This window comes from Bos indicus, chromosome 11 (genome assembly GCF_029378745.1).
Source record: "Bos indicus isolate NIAB-ARS_2022 breed Sahiwal x Tharparkar chromosome 11, NIAB-ARS_B.indTharparkar_mat_pri_1.0, whole genome shotgun sequence".
Classification (NCBI taxonomy): domain Eukaryota; kingdom Metazoa; phylum Chordata; class Mammalia; order Artiodactyla; family Bovidae; genus Bos; species Bos indicus.
In genome coordinates this window covers 43,426,182-43,440,801 of record NC_091770.1, presented here as the reverse complement: position 1 = coordinate 43,440,801, position 14,620 = coordinate 43,426,182, and the positions used below count along the sequence as shown (strand labels likewise).

The 14,620-nt window shown below is 39.8% G+C and overlaps 1 protein-coding gene and 1 pseudogene across 6 annotated transcripts in view; both read left to right on the top strand.

Annotated features, from left to right (window-relative positions):
* Window positions 1–14,620, top strand: part of PUS10 (pseudouridine synthase 10) — an 82,850-nt gene that overhangs the window by 32,868 nt on the left and 35,362 nt on the right. The window lies entirely within an intron of this gene.
* LOC109565548 (large ribosomal subunit protein uL24-like) lies at window positions 10,883–11,380 on the top strand (annotated as a pseudogene).

Here is a 14,620-nt window from a genome sequence, read left to right as displayed (position 1 = left end):
TCTATTTCCCATGAAGTGATGGGACCGGATGCCATGATCTTCATTTTCTGAATGTTGAGTTTTAAGCCAACTTTTTCACTCTCCACTTTCACCTTCATCAAGAGGCTTTTTAGTTCCTCTTCCCTTTCTGCCATAAGGGTGGTATCATCTGCATATCTGAGGTTATTGATATTTCTCCCGGCAATCTTGATTCCAGCTTGTGTTTCTTCCAGTCCAGCGTTTCTCATGATGTACTCTGCATATAAGTTAAATAAGCAGGGTGACAATATACAGCCTTGACGTACTCCTTTTCCTATTTGGAACCAGTCTGTTGTTCCGTGTCCAGTTCTAACTGTTGCTTCTTGACCTGCATACAGATTTCTCAAGAGGCAGATCAGGTGGTCTGGTATTCCCATCTCTTTCAGAATTTTCCACAGTTTATTGTGATCCACACAGTCAAAGGCTTTGGCATAGTCAATAAAGCAGAAATTTATGTTTTTCTGGAACTCTCTTGCTTTTTCGATGATCCAGGGGATGTTGGCAATTTGATCTCTGGTTCCTCTGCCTTTTATAAATACAGCTTGAACATCTGGAAGTTCACAGTTCATGTATTGCTGAAGCCTGGCTTGGAGAATTTTGAGCATTACTTTAGTAGCATGTGAGATGAGTGCAATTGTGTGGTAGTTTGAGCATTCTTTGGCATTGCCTTTCTTTGGGATTGGAATGAAAACTGACCTTTTCCAGTCCTATGGCCACTGCTGAGTTTTGCAAATTTGCTGGCATATTGAGTGCAACCCTTTCACAGCATCATCCTTCAGGATTTGAAATAGCTCCACTGGAATTCCATCACCTCCACTAGCTTTGTTCGTAGTGATGCTTTCTAAGGCCCACTTGACTTCACATTCCAGGATGTCTGGCTCTAGGTGAGTGATCACACCATCATGATTATCTGGGTCTTGAAGATCTTTTTTGTACAGTTCTTCTGTGTATTCTTGCCACCTCTTCTTAATATCTTCTGCTTCTGTTAGGTCCATACCATTTCTGTCCTTTATTGAGTGCATCTTTGCCTGAAATGTACCCTTGGTATCTCTAATTTTCTTGAAGAAATCTCTAGTCTTTCCCATTCTGTTGTTTTCCTCTATTTCTTTGCATTGATCGCTGAGGAAGGCTTTCTTATCTCTCCTTGCTATTCTTTGGAACTCTGCATTCAGATGCTTAGATCTTTCCTTTTCTCCTTTGCTTTTTGTTTCTCTTCTTTTCACAGCTATTTGTAAGGCCTCCCCAGACAGCCATTTTCCTTTTTGCATTTCTTTTCCATGGGGATGGTCTTGATCCCTGTCTCCTGTACAATGTCACGAACCTCATTCCATAGTTCATCAGGCATTCTATCTATCAGATCTAGTCCCTTAAATCTATTTCTCACTTCCACTGTATAATCATAAGGGATATGATTTAGGTCATACCTGAATGATCTAGTGGTTTTCCCTACTTCCTTCAATTTAAGTCTGAATTTGGCAATAAGGAGTTCATGGTCTGAGCCACAGTCAGCTCCTGGTCTTGTTTTGGTTGACTGTATAGAGCTTCTCCATCTTTGGCTGCAAAGAATATAATCAATCTGATTTCAGTGTTGATCATTTGATGATGTCCATGTGTAGAGTCTTCTCTTGTGTTGTTGGAAGAGGTTGTTTGCTATGACCATTGCATTTTCTTGGCACAACTCCATTAGTCTTTGCCCTGCTTCATTCTGTATTCCAAGGCCAAATTTGCCTGTTACTCCAGGTGTTTCTTGACTTTCTACTTTTGCATTCCAGTCCCCTATAATGAGAAGGACATCTTTTTTGGATGTTAGTTCTAAAAGGTCTTGTAGCTCTTCATAGAACCGTTCAACTTCAGCTTCTTCAGCATTACTGGTTGGGGCATAGACTTGGATTACTGTGATATTGAATGGTTTGCCTTGGAAACGAACAGAGATCATTCTGTCATTTTTGAGATTGCATCCAAGTACTGCATTTCGGACTCTTTTGTTGACCATGATGGCTACTCCATTTCTTCTGAGGGATTCCTGCCTGCAGTAGTAGATATAACGGTCATCTGAGTTAAATTCACCCATTCCAGTCCATTTCAGTTTGCTGATTCCTAGATTGTCGACATTCAGCCTTGCCATCTCTTGTTTGACCATTTCCAATTTGCCTTGATTTATGGACCTGACATTCCAGGTTCCTATGCAATATTGCTCTTTACAGCATCGGACCGTGCTTCTATCACCAGTCACATCCACAACTGGGTATTCTTTTTGCTTTGGCTCCATCCCTTCATTCTTTCTGGAGTTATTTCTCCACTGATCTCCAGTAGCATATTGGGCACCTACTGACCTGGGGAGTTCCTCTTTCAGTATCCTATCATATTGCCTTTTCATAGTGTTCATGGGGTTCTCAAGGCAAGAATCCTGAAGTGGTTTGCCATTCCCTTCTCCAGTGGACCACATTCTGTCAGACCTCTCCCCCATGCCCGCCTGTCTTGGGTGGCCCCACGGGCATAGCTTAGTTTCATTGAGTTAGACAAGGCTGTGGTCCTAGTGTGATTAGATTGACTAGTTTTCTGTGAGTATGGTTTCAGTGTGTCTGCCCTGTGATGCCCTCTTGCAACACCTACCATCTTACTTGGTTTTCTCTTACCTTGGGCGTGGGGTATCTCTTCACGGCTGCTCCAGCAAAGTGCAGCCACTGCTCCTTACCTTGGACGAGGGGTATCTCCTCACCGCTGCCCTTCCTGACCTTAAACATGGGTTAGCTCCTCTAGGCCCTCTTGCACCCGCGCACATTATTTTTATTTATAACATTAAACAAATTACTAAGATCAGAGCATACTGTCCTGTTTGTTTCATCTGTGAGGTTAGAATTACTTTTTTTATACAATAACAACCCTAATGAAAATCTATCAATTAAATTTAGAGAAATACACAAAAAAAATTATTTGTGGTAGAGTTTATGTTCTTTTTTGAGAGTTAATAGTAGGACTCATACCCAATAGTGATCCTTACAATGTTTGCATATTTTAAGTTTATATAATGGAGGAGTGGTAGATGGAAGTAAAGGGTAGAAAAAAATTCATTACCAGTTAGACTCATGAGTATATTTAATAATCATTTTTGACAGCTCATGAACTTAGGCCTTTTTAATTTTTTAGTTATTGTAGCTTCTATTTTTATATCGCTGAAGAATTGATGCTTTTGAACTGTGGTTGGAGAAGACTCTTGAGAGTCCCTTGGACTGCAAGGAGATCCAGCCAGTCTATTCTAAAGGAGATCAGTCCTGCGTGTTCTTTGGAAGGACTGATGCTAAAGCTGAAACTCCAATACTTTGACCACCTGATGCGAAGAGTTTACTCATTGGAAAAGACCCTGATGCTGGGAGGGATTGGGGGCAGAAGGAGAAAGGGACAAAAGAAGATGAGGTGGCTGGATGGCATCACCAACTCTAGGCACATGAGTTTGGGTGAACTCCAGGAGTTGGTGATGGACAGGGAGGCCTGGCGTGCTGCGATTCATGGGGTCGCAAAGAGTCGGACACGAGTGAGCAACTGAACTGAACTGAACTGATGAATAGCTCATCACTCTGCCATATTCTAGAAATGCACTTGAAATTTCCCAGCCAAAATGCCAAAGCTTTAGCATTAGATCTTGCCATTAGATAGGCTTCCCCAAATTATTCTTAGGAATCTGTGGTTCCTTTTCCCTCTTTTTTCTCTCATCGTCTCCATCTTTCTCCCCCTTTCCGTCTCTCTTACCCTCCTCCCCTCCCTCACTGCCTCCCTCCCTCTCCTTCAAAATACTACACAAGGTCACCTAATAAAGATTTTGACAGGATTTAAACTGGACAGGATTTAAGGTCCCAGAGCCCCTGCCTTTCTCCTTTCCCTGGGGACTTACTGCGTTTTGTTGTTGGGTGTATGATTTGATCTGCCTTGGTCATTTGCTTTCATGGTTTGCATACCTGTTAACCAGCATTCAGAGCTAGAAACTGGCCCAGTGCAGATGCTGTTCTATACTCAAATTCACAACAAATGACCTTCCTTAAACTTTTAGACTAAAACTAGAACTGAAAGTTTGGAAGGGGCAAGGCTTGAGGAAATCCCCTTTTTTGTTTAATGTGCACTACTAAACTGAATTAGGAGACCTGCATTATAAAAACAACAATTAACATTTTGGTAGAATATCTCATTTAAATTTTCATTTATATGAGAAACAGCATTCTGACTGTTTTACAGATGAGGAAACAAGCAACTAAAGAGCATATAATTGCCCCAAATGACTTGCTGCTAAGTAAAAAAAGAGAACTTGAACCTAGTTCTATTTCAGAATCCCATGCTTTTTCTAGGATACTTAAAAAAATTTTTTATTGGAGTATAGTTGCTTTACAATGTTGTGTTAGTTTCTGCTGTACAGCATAGTGAATCAGTTATACGTATACATCTATCTGTTCTTTTAGATTTCCTTCCCATTTAGGTCACCACAGATCACTGAGTAGAGTTCTCTGTGCTGCACAGTAGGTTCTCATTAATTATGTTTTATGCACAGTAGTGTATGTATGTCAGTCCCATCTTGTAGGATACTTTTTGACCTCTTTCCTATCCTGCTTCTGATACTACTTAGGCAAGTCCCTGGGGAGAAAAAGTGGTAGGCACACTAAACCTTACCAGATCAGAGGAGTTTATCATGTATTTGAAAAGATTTTGTTTGAAGTTTTTGATACATTGCTTTAACACATTTAGAAAACCTTCAGTATTAATACCTTGACAGATAATCTATTTTCCAAATTATAATAAAATTCATTAACAAAAACAGGATCATGGTATATGGGGTGGGAGGGGGTGCATGTGTCATGTGTACAGTTTACAGTTTACAAAACATTCATCCTGTCATCACAGCACCTCTAAAATGAGCTATTATATTTATGGGAAATGAGGTTTACATTCAAAATGGGCAGCTCTTGTCGCTGAATTAATTGAAATTTTGGTAAGTATTTCTAAGTTGCCCTCCCACAAGATGTTACCAGTTTACAACAATGTCTTCCACCCTTGTACCCTCACCCAAACTGGGTATATCATATTCTTTCACATTCTAAACTATATGCAAAAATTATCTTGTTTTAATTTACGCTTATTTGATTTTTCAAGTGAGGTTTCACATTTCTTTTGCATGTATGTTAATCATTGGGGTTCCTTTTTAATCTGGTTATTTGGCTGTTTAAAACTGATTTGGGAGATCTCTTTGGACATATGGTTATTGATCCTTTATACAGTTTTTCTTCCAATCTGTCATTTATTATTTACCTTTGTGTATAGTCATTCAGAAAACTTAAGTTTCTAGTTTTTATGGAACTTTTCAACGAGAAGCAAATGTCTCTACAGTGTTTCAGTTCTTCATTTGGGCTTACAATTATTTTATCATTTTCATCTCACATTTCATAAAGTTATTCCTATGTGTTTTGTTTTTTTTAAACATGTTTTCATTTTTTATTTAAAGGCAATCTGAGTAGGGTTTCTTTTTTTCATAAGATTTTTCTCTTTGGTTACTAGGAAAGCAATATGTTTATGTTTGTATGTCTTGATATTTATCTTGTAATTGCCCAATTTTCTAGTCTCTATTAAAGTCCTCCTGAAAGTGAAAGAGGAGAGTGAAAAATTTGGCTTAAAACTCAACATTCAGAAAACTAAGATCATGGCATCTGGTCCCATCATTTCATGGGAAATAGATGGGGAAACAGTGTCAGACTTTATTTTTGGGGGCTCCAAAATCACTGCAGATGGTGACTGTAGCCATGAAATTAAAAGACGCTCACTCCTTGGAAGAAAAGTTATGACCAACCTAGATAGCTTACTGAAAAGCAGACATTACTTTGCCAACAAAGGTCCATCTAGTCAAGGCTATGGTTTTTCCTGTGGTCATGTATGGATGTGAGAGTTGGACTGTGAAGAAAGCTGAGCGCCAAAGAATTGATGCTTTTGAACTGTGGTGTTGGAGAAGACTCTTGAGAGTCCCTTGAACTGCAAGGAGATCCAACCAGTCCATCCTAAAGGAGATCAGTCCTGGGTGTTCATTGGAAGGACTGATGCTAAAAGCTGAAACTCCAGTACTTGGCCACCTCATGCAAAGAGTTGACTTATTGGAAAAGACCCTGATGCTGGGAGAGATTGGGGGCAGGAGGAGAAGGGGACAACAGAGGATGAGATGGCTGGATGGCATCACTGACTTGATGGATGTGAGTCTGAGTGAACTCTGGGAGTTGGTGATGGACAGGGAGGCCTGGCGTGCTGCGATTCATGGGGTCACAAAGAGTCGGACACGACTGAGCAACTGAACTGAACTGACTGATTAAAAATTCTGGTGGTTTTTTTTTTTTTTTTTTTGGTTGATTATCTAAATATACCGTTACTTTATTCGCAAATAATGATCACTTTTCTACTCTTTTTCACTATATACATATATATATGAGATATATATGTTTGTGTGTGTACATATCTCATAGACTTGATTAGGACCTCCAAAACATGTTACGTAATGGTAATATAGTAGTGACTCTTGTCTTGCTCTTCAGTAATAGGAATGTTTCTGAAGTTTTAGTAGTAATTGCATTGTTAACTCTTTTCTTATACATATTCTTTCTCTATTTAAGGCAATTTGCTTCTATTTCAAGTTTAGTAAGTGTTTTAATGAAAAATGAGTATTTACAGTCATTATATTTTTCTTTTTAACTATTATTGTAGTCAAGTAAATGAATTGGTTTTCTTATGTTGAACTTTTGTTGTTTTCCTAAATAACATTTTTTAGCCTGATTTTATTTAAGTAAAAATTTGACTTATTAATATTTTATTTAGGATTTTTATAATATGCACAATTGCATGCTCAGTCACGTCAGTCGTGTCTGACTCTTTGTGATGCTATGGACTATAGCCCAACAGACTCCTCAGTCCATGGGATTCTCCAGGCAAGAATATTAGAGTAGGATCCTTCCTCCAGGGAATCTTCCCAACCTAGGGATCAAACCCAAGTCTCCTGCATTGGCAGGTGGGTTCTTTACCCTAGCGCCACCTGGGAAGTCTGTATGTATATGTATATAAATAAAATAGCCTCTTATCTACTATTTTAATGCTATCTTTGGTTTGGGTATTAAATTATGCAAATATATTACATATTAGATTATGGTTTGGATATTAGATTGTGTAATCCTTGTGGGTTTAATTATTAGGCTTTCTTTTGTGTTTGGAAAATTTAAGCAAAAAAGAAGTAATTTGTTTCTGTTTCTTGAAGTTCTGATAGACTATACTTAGCAAACTATTTTAGGGAGTACTAAGGGGATAGCTTTATTACTTTTTCAATTTATTCTGTTAAAGGTTATTGGTCTATATGATTTTGTTCATTCATCTTGAGTCAGATTTTAATTATTTGTATGTTCCTTCAAAATTTTCCGTTTCAGTCACATCAGTAGTTCTCAGAGTGTGGTGTAGGGACTACTCAGGGTCCTTGTAAGAGGTTCATGAAGTCAAAAGTATTTTCATAGTAATATATTATTATTTGCCATTTTCATTCTCATCCTCTCAAAAGTATACAGTGGAGTTTTCCAGAGGCTACATGATACGTACTATTGTAGCATATTGAACATAAAAGCAGATATGAAAATCCAGATGTCTTTTTTAAGATGTATACTAAAGAAATTGCAAACATGTACTGCATTGCCACTATTCTCACTGAATTATTTTGTTTGAACAATGTAGTATTTTTAAAGTGTTATTTATGTTAGCACGTAGTAGATTTATCACTTTCTTATCAATTTTAGATGAATTCAGTCAGTTCAGTTCAGTCACTCAGTCGTGTCTGACTCTTTGTGGGATTAATATTTTAAAAATGTGTAGTTTTAATTGCTAATATGATAAATATTCGTAGATATAACCAGCATAAACAAAAGCTATATTGGGTTCTCAAAGAATTTTTAAACTGTAAAAAGCTCTGAAACCAAACTATTTGAGAGTCACTGATCTAGATTTAACAATTTTTTTTTGAAAATACACATACTCATCAACTCTTTCTTGACATCTTCTTTGAATAGAATATTCTGCTGTATAGATGTGTGTGTGTGAGTTTGTATATATGTTTGCATCTGTATGTACACATATGTATGTGCATGCATCTTTGTTTTTTATGTATTCATTGTGTATTTCTTTATGTGTGCTTGTGAGCAGAACCCCAATGTAGATGGAAGAACTGGCCCCCTTGATATTTTGGGTCTTCTTTGTGGCTGATTCGGTCCACAGGCCAAGTTTACAGAATTGATTTAGGTACATGAAGTGGCCAACTTATGATTAGGCCTGGATGAAAGGCATAGAGTTCCGGGCCATAGCAGGGAGAATGGGAGGCTCCCCCAGGGAAGTTGCTATCATAGGTCAGCCCCATCCTCTGACGGTTGCATTGGACTTCTTGAAACCCATCTTGTGTCCAAGGTAGGGATTCAGAAAAGCCCCTAGATTGAGGCTGCTATGTACAGTGTCTTGGCCACTATGAATCCCATGGTCAGTAGTTTTCTGGGGTCTGCAGTCTATGCATGTCAACTGTCTTGAGTGTACCCTCTCCCCCACTTCCACCAAGCTGGACTATTTCATCTTCTTATCCATGATGACCAGAAGTCTCTGGCTCTGAAGGCTAGTGCCTGTGGAGACGTACTGCAGGGCACAGGTGAGATGCCTGGGTCTGGTACCTCCTGCCTGCCCACTATGCACGGGGAGCTCCTTCTTGGAAGAGAATAATCCAGCACAGTGTGAAGCAGAGGATTACAGGCCAAGACCTAGGACAGAGTTTTAACTGGTAAAGCCCCAACTTACACTTCCAGCAAATGGGCCACGGACTGTTGACCCATTAACAAACTGGTTAATTTGAAGGCATTGAGATCCTAGAAACAACCCTAGTCTTTCTCCTTGCTGTACCTGTCAAGATAATTTCCCTTATCCAGAGGCAGGTTAAGCAGTTGCTTGGATTTTTATAGTGGCCTCCTAAAAACTGTCCCTGCTTCCATGCTTGTCCCTTACCACTTTAAAAAGTAAATCAGTTCATGTCCTTCCTTAGTTTACCCTCCATTGCTCCCCATCTGGCTCAGAGCGAAACAAGAGTCCTCTAATTGCCTGCAAGGGCCTACACTGGCCCTGCCCTACCACTGCACCTTAGTTCTTTGACTTCATCACTAGATACTTGCTCTCTTCCCGGACTGGTCTAGCCACATTGAACACAACAGGTGCACTTCTGCCTCCAGGTCTTTGCATTGCTGTTCTCTCTGCCTGAAATACTTCTCCCTCAGATATATGTATGGCTTATTCCCTCACCTTCTTCAATTTTTTTTTTTGTTTTTGCTTCTCAGTGAGGCCTTCCCTACTACCCTTTATAAACTTGCAAATTGCTCTTCTTCCATTCATCTTTCCTGTTTTAGTTTTCTTCACAGTAACTGATAAATTTCAACCTCAGATATGCAGATGATACCACCCTTAAGGCAGAAAGTGAAGAGGAATTATAGAGCCTCTTGATGAAAGTAAAAGAGTAGAAAAGCTGGCTTAGAACTCAACATTCAAAAAACTAAGATCATGGAATCCAGTCCCATCACTTCATGGCAAATAGATGGGGAAACAATGGAAACTGACAGGCTTTATTTTCTTCGGCTCCAAAATCACTGCAGATGGTGACTGGACCCATGAAATGAAAAGATACTTGCTCCTTGGAAGAAAAGCTATGACCAACCTAGACGGCATATTAAAAAGCAGAGACATTATTTTGCTGACAAAAGTCCATCTAGTCAAAGCTATGGTTTCTCCAGTAGTCATGTGTGGATGTGAGAGTTGGACCATAAAGAAAGCTGAGCACCAAAGAATTGATGCTTTTGAACTGTGGTGTTGGAGAAGACTCTTGAGAGTCCCTTGGACTACAAGGAGATCAAACCAGTCAATCCTAAAGGAAACCAGTCAATCCTAAAGGAAATCAGTCCTGAATATTCATTAGAAGGACTGATGCTGAAGCTCCAATACTTTGGCCAGCTGATGCAAAGAACTGACTAATTGGAAAAGACCCAGATGCTGGGAAAGATTGAAGGCAGGAGGAAAAGGGGATGACAGAGGATGAGAGGATTGGATGGCATCACCAACTCGATAGACATAAGTTTGAGCAAGCTCTGAGAGTTGGTGATGGACAAGGAGACCTGGCGTGACACAGTCCATGGGTTGCAAAAAATCGGACCTGACTGAGTGGCTGAACTGAACTGAACCAATAAATGGATCGTTTCTCATTGCATTTATCACATGAAATAGCATGTGATTCATTTATTTATTTTGCTTGTTATCTGTTTCTTGACTATAAATTTTACAAGGTCAGGAATTTGCATCTATTTTGTCTACTAATATATGCCTACCACACTTGGACACAAGACATTTGTCATTGACTATGGCCACTCTGGACTGTATCCAGCATGTCTTACCCAGGTTCCCAGCAGAAGCCACGGGAATTCATGTCTATTCAGTGATCAGAGTAAGAGGAAGAAATGGGGAAAGGGAGGAAGGAGGTCTTTCTTTCTCCTCCACTCCCCAGGGGTCCTCATACTTCTTTTCTTTGCTGAAAAAGCAAAAAACCTTTGAGGTTGAGATAATATACACAGAGAAAGTGAGAGAGAAAATTATGTTCCACAATAAATAACAGTGTATTCCAGGGACTTCCCTGGTGGTCCAGTGGTTAAGAATCTACCTTCCAATTCAGGGGACACAAGTTTGATCCCTGGTTCTGGAACTAAGCTCCGACATGCCACAGGGCAACTAAGACCCAAAGCAGCCAAATAAATAAATATTTTTTAAAACCAGTATATTGCTCTTCCCTTCTGTGGCCATCGCTGAAGCGCTAGCAGCCAAAATGAAGTTCAATCCCTTTGTGACTTCTGAGCAAAGCAAGAATCGAAAAAGGCATTTCAATGTGCCTTCCCACATTCGCAGGAAAATTATGTCTTCTCCTCTTTCTAAAGAGCTAAGACAGAAGTACAACGTTCGATCCATGCCCATCTGAAAGGATGATGAAATTCAGGTTGTACGAGGGCACTACAAAAGGCAGCAAATTGGCAAAGTAGTCCAGGTTTACAGGAAGAAATATGTCATCTACATTGAATGAGTGCAGCAGGAGAAGGCTAATGGCACAACTGTCCATGTGGGCATTCACCCCAGCAAGGTGGTTATCACCAGACTAAAACTGGACAAAGACCGCAAAAAGATCCTCGAACGTAAAGCCAAATCTCGCCAAGTAGGAAAGGAAAAGGGCAAATATAAGGAAGAAACAATTGAGAAGATGCAAGAATAAAGTCATCTTGTCTACAGCTTTCATTAAAAACTGTTAAAATGAAAAAAATAAAATAAAGCCAGTATATTCTGTACGTTTACATGTTATCTAAGAGGAAAAACAGAAGATGAAAAAAAAAAATAAAACCTTTCTCCGTGTATGTGATTCTATGTGTCCCTTTTTCATTTCTAATGATTTTTGTCTATGCTAAGGTTCAGTAAATGCTTTTCAAACTTTTTTACTTATGTACCCTTCTCCAGCCCCAAAAGAAGTTTGAGAAACCATGTGCTCCCTTCAGTTCAGTTCAGTTCATTCACTCAGTCATGTCCAACTCTTTGTGACCCCATGAATCGCAGCACGCCAGGCCTCCCTGTCCATCACCAACTCCCGGAGTTCACTCAAACTTATGTCCATCGAGTCGGTGATGCCATCCAGCCATCTCATCCTCTGTCGTCTCCTTCTCCTCCTGCCCCGAACCCCTCCCAGCATCAGGGTCTTTTCCAATGAGTCAACTCTTTGCATGAGGTGGCCAAAGTATTGGAGTTTCAGCTTTAGCATCAGTCCTTCCAATGAACACCCAGGACTGATCTCCTTTAGGATGGACTGGTTGGACCTCCTTGCAGTCCAAGGGTCTCTCAAGAGTCTTCTCCAACACCACAGTTCAAAAGCATCAATTCTTTGGCGCTCAGCTTTCTTCACAGTCCAACTCTCACATCCATACATGACCACAGGAAAAACCATAGCTTTGACTAGACGGACCTTTGTTGGCAAAGCAATGTCTCTGCTTTTTAATATGCTATCTAGGTTGGTCAGGAGAAGGCGATGGCAACCCACTCCAGTACTCTTGCCTGGAAAATCCCATGGATGGAGGAGCCTCGTGGGCTGCAGTCCATGGGGTCGCGAAGAGTTGGACATGCCTGAGCAACTTCCCTTTCACTTTCACTTTCATGGATTGGAGAAGGAAATGGCAACCCACTCCAGTGTTCTTGCCTGGAGAATCCCAGGGACGGGGGAGCCTGGTGGGCTGCCGTCTGTGGAGTCACACAGAGTCAGACACGACTGAAGTGACTTAGCAGCTTAGCAGCTAGGTTGGTCATAACTTTCCTTCCAAGGAGTAAGCGTCTTTTAATTTCATGGCTGCAATCACCATCTGCAGTGATTTTGGAGCCCCCCAAAATAAAGTCTGACAGTTTCCACTGTTTCCCCATCTATTTCCCATGAAATATGTTTAAATTGACATCAGAAATGTTTCAATGTAAGTTTAAATAACAAAGAATATTGCTTTTAAAAATGTTTCCATTGGGAATTGTTCACAGGTGAAATTATTTGAGATTTTCTTATGGTAACTCCAGCCCACCTCCCTCTTAAATGAAAAAGGTAATAGAGATAGCTAAAATATGTTCAGCAAAATGTTGATAACTTGAGGCTGGCTTGAAGGACACATGGAAATTTGTGCACTATTCTTTCCACTTGTGTTTGTGTTTTGGTTTCTTCCTTTCATGTTAGAGATTTTCTTCAAATGACTTATGGTCTCTGTGCATTCATTTAAGTACAGAACATTAAAAGGTAATTGAAAGTTATGTGTGGGATGGTGGTGCCTGTTGACTGAGTTTTATTAGAAGAGAACAGGTAGTAAATTGACTTTTTATATGAAAGGACCATATCACATTATCTGAAAAATTTCCCTCAAAAACCATCCAGTTTGTCCAGAGAAGAATCCTCTAGTCTCCTGTCAAGAAAGGTATAAGCTCAGCAGCCTGAGTGCCAGAGCAGGGTAGGAAAGGGGTCTTCCGTTGTCTCTGTTCAGACTGTAAGCTCTTATGGACCCCTCCTGTTTTCCTTGCAGGGCTTCCCTCCAGCTGTTCTCTTGCCAGGGGCTCCTTAGTGTAGACACCTCTAGTTTGGTTTCCCAGAGTATAAGTCTCCTATTGCTTGGTGTCAGGGAGGGACATGGGGGTCCATTTGTTCTTTATATAGGCCTTCAATGATTCCCCTTCTTTTTAGCCCATGTTTCACCCTCTATTGTCTTAGGTTTCCAGTCCTCAGCTTTGCTTGGCTTGGAGGAGCTAGTATCTCTCTTTGCCAAGTCTGAGGGATCAGCTTCCTGGGCTCTGCTGCCTTCCACTCCTGCATTCCTTTTCTTTTGTACATTGAGAGTTGTGGTGATGAATCTTCTTGTCTCATTGTAGATGGAGTGTCTTTTTCTGTTTCTCATTCTCTTATTTTACAGTGATTTTCCAGAGAAGTGAGCAGAAAGGGCCTTTTTCCACTATGTTGAAGCCAGAAGTCTGATTATTTTGATAATATTCTTTTCATTTAAAAAGTAATATCTAAAAGTTAATTTTAAAAATGCAATAAAGAAATCTTTATCCCTAAGAATATTAATACATTTAGTGCAAATCAAGTTCAACATATGGAATGATTCCAGTCTTATAATTTTCCTAATTAAAAAAAAATTTTTTTCTAGATGTACTGCTTGACTTGTAGGATCTTAGTTCTCTGACCAGGGATTGAACCTAGGCCCTTCGAAGTGAAAGCCCAGAGTCCCAACCACTAGACCACCAGGGAAGACCCTGGAATAATTTTAAAATAATTCTCTTTATAGAGTTCTTGAGTTATTTATTGAAGACCTTTTTCAACAATTAATAGGTTATCAGCAAGTTAGTTTATCTCCTTAATATTCCAAAACTTAAAACTTACTTTTAAAAAGCTGTTTTTCTTGGTAGTTGTTTTGAAGTAAAATTGTTATTTATGGCTATTGAAATTGAGCTAGTTGATGAAGCCTCTTGAATCCGCAGGTTCACTTCACATTAACCAGCGTAAGTAGAGGTGGAGAGAAGGAACTGAAAAGACAGAGCAGCTGCAATGAATGAAGGCTTGGGGAACAGATAAAAATAAAGACAAATAAGGTTCAGCCGTGTCCTTCAGTGTCATATGCTAACTGGGTGGCAGTGGATGCTAATTCTCTAAAATCAAATTCTAAGAGGAAACACCTTTACACCCTCAGCCTCAGCCAATTACTAACAGATATTTGTTGTTATCTCCATTTGACTGATGTCTTTAACTCTAGAATTACCTGAAATTCAGTTGCCAGGTTATCTCGTCATTAGCATATGACACCAAAGGACAAGACTGAACCCTGTTTTTATTTATATCTGTCCCAGAGCCTTCATTCATTGCAGCTGCTCTGTTTTCCGGTTCCTTCTCTCCTCCTCTACTTCTATTCCACCTTCCCACCCCTATAGAATTTTTTCTTGTAATTATTTCCGATCAAATCCTTCAGAGGTAGGC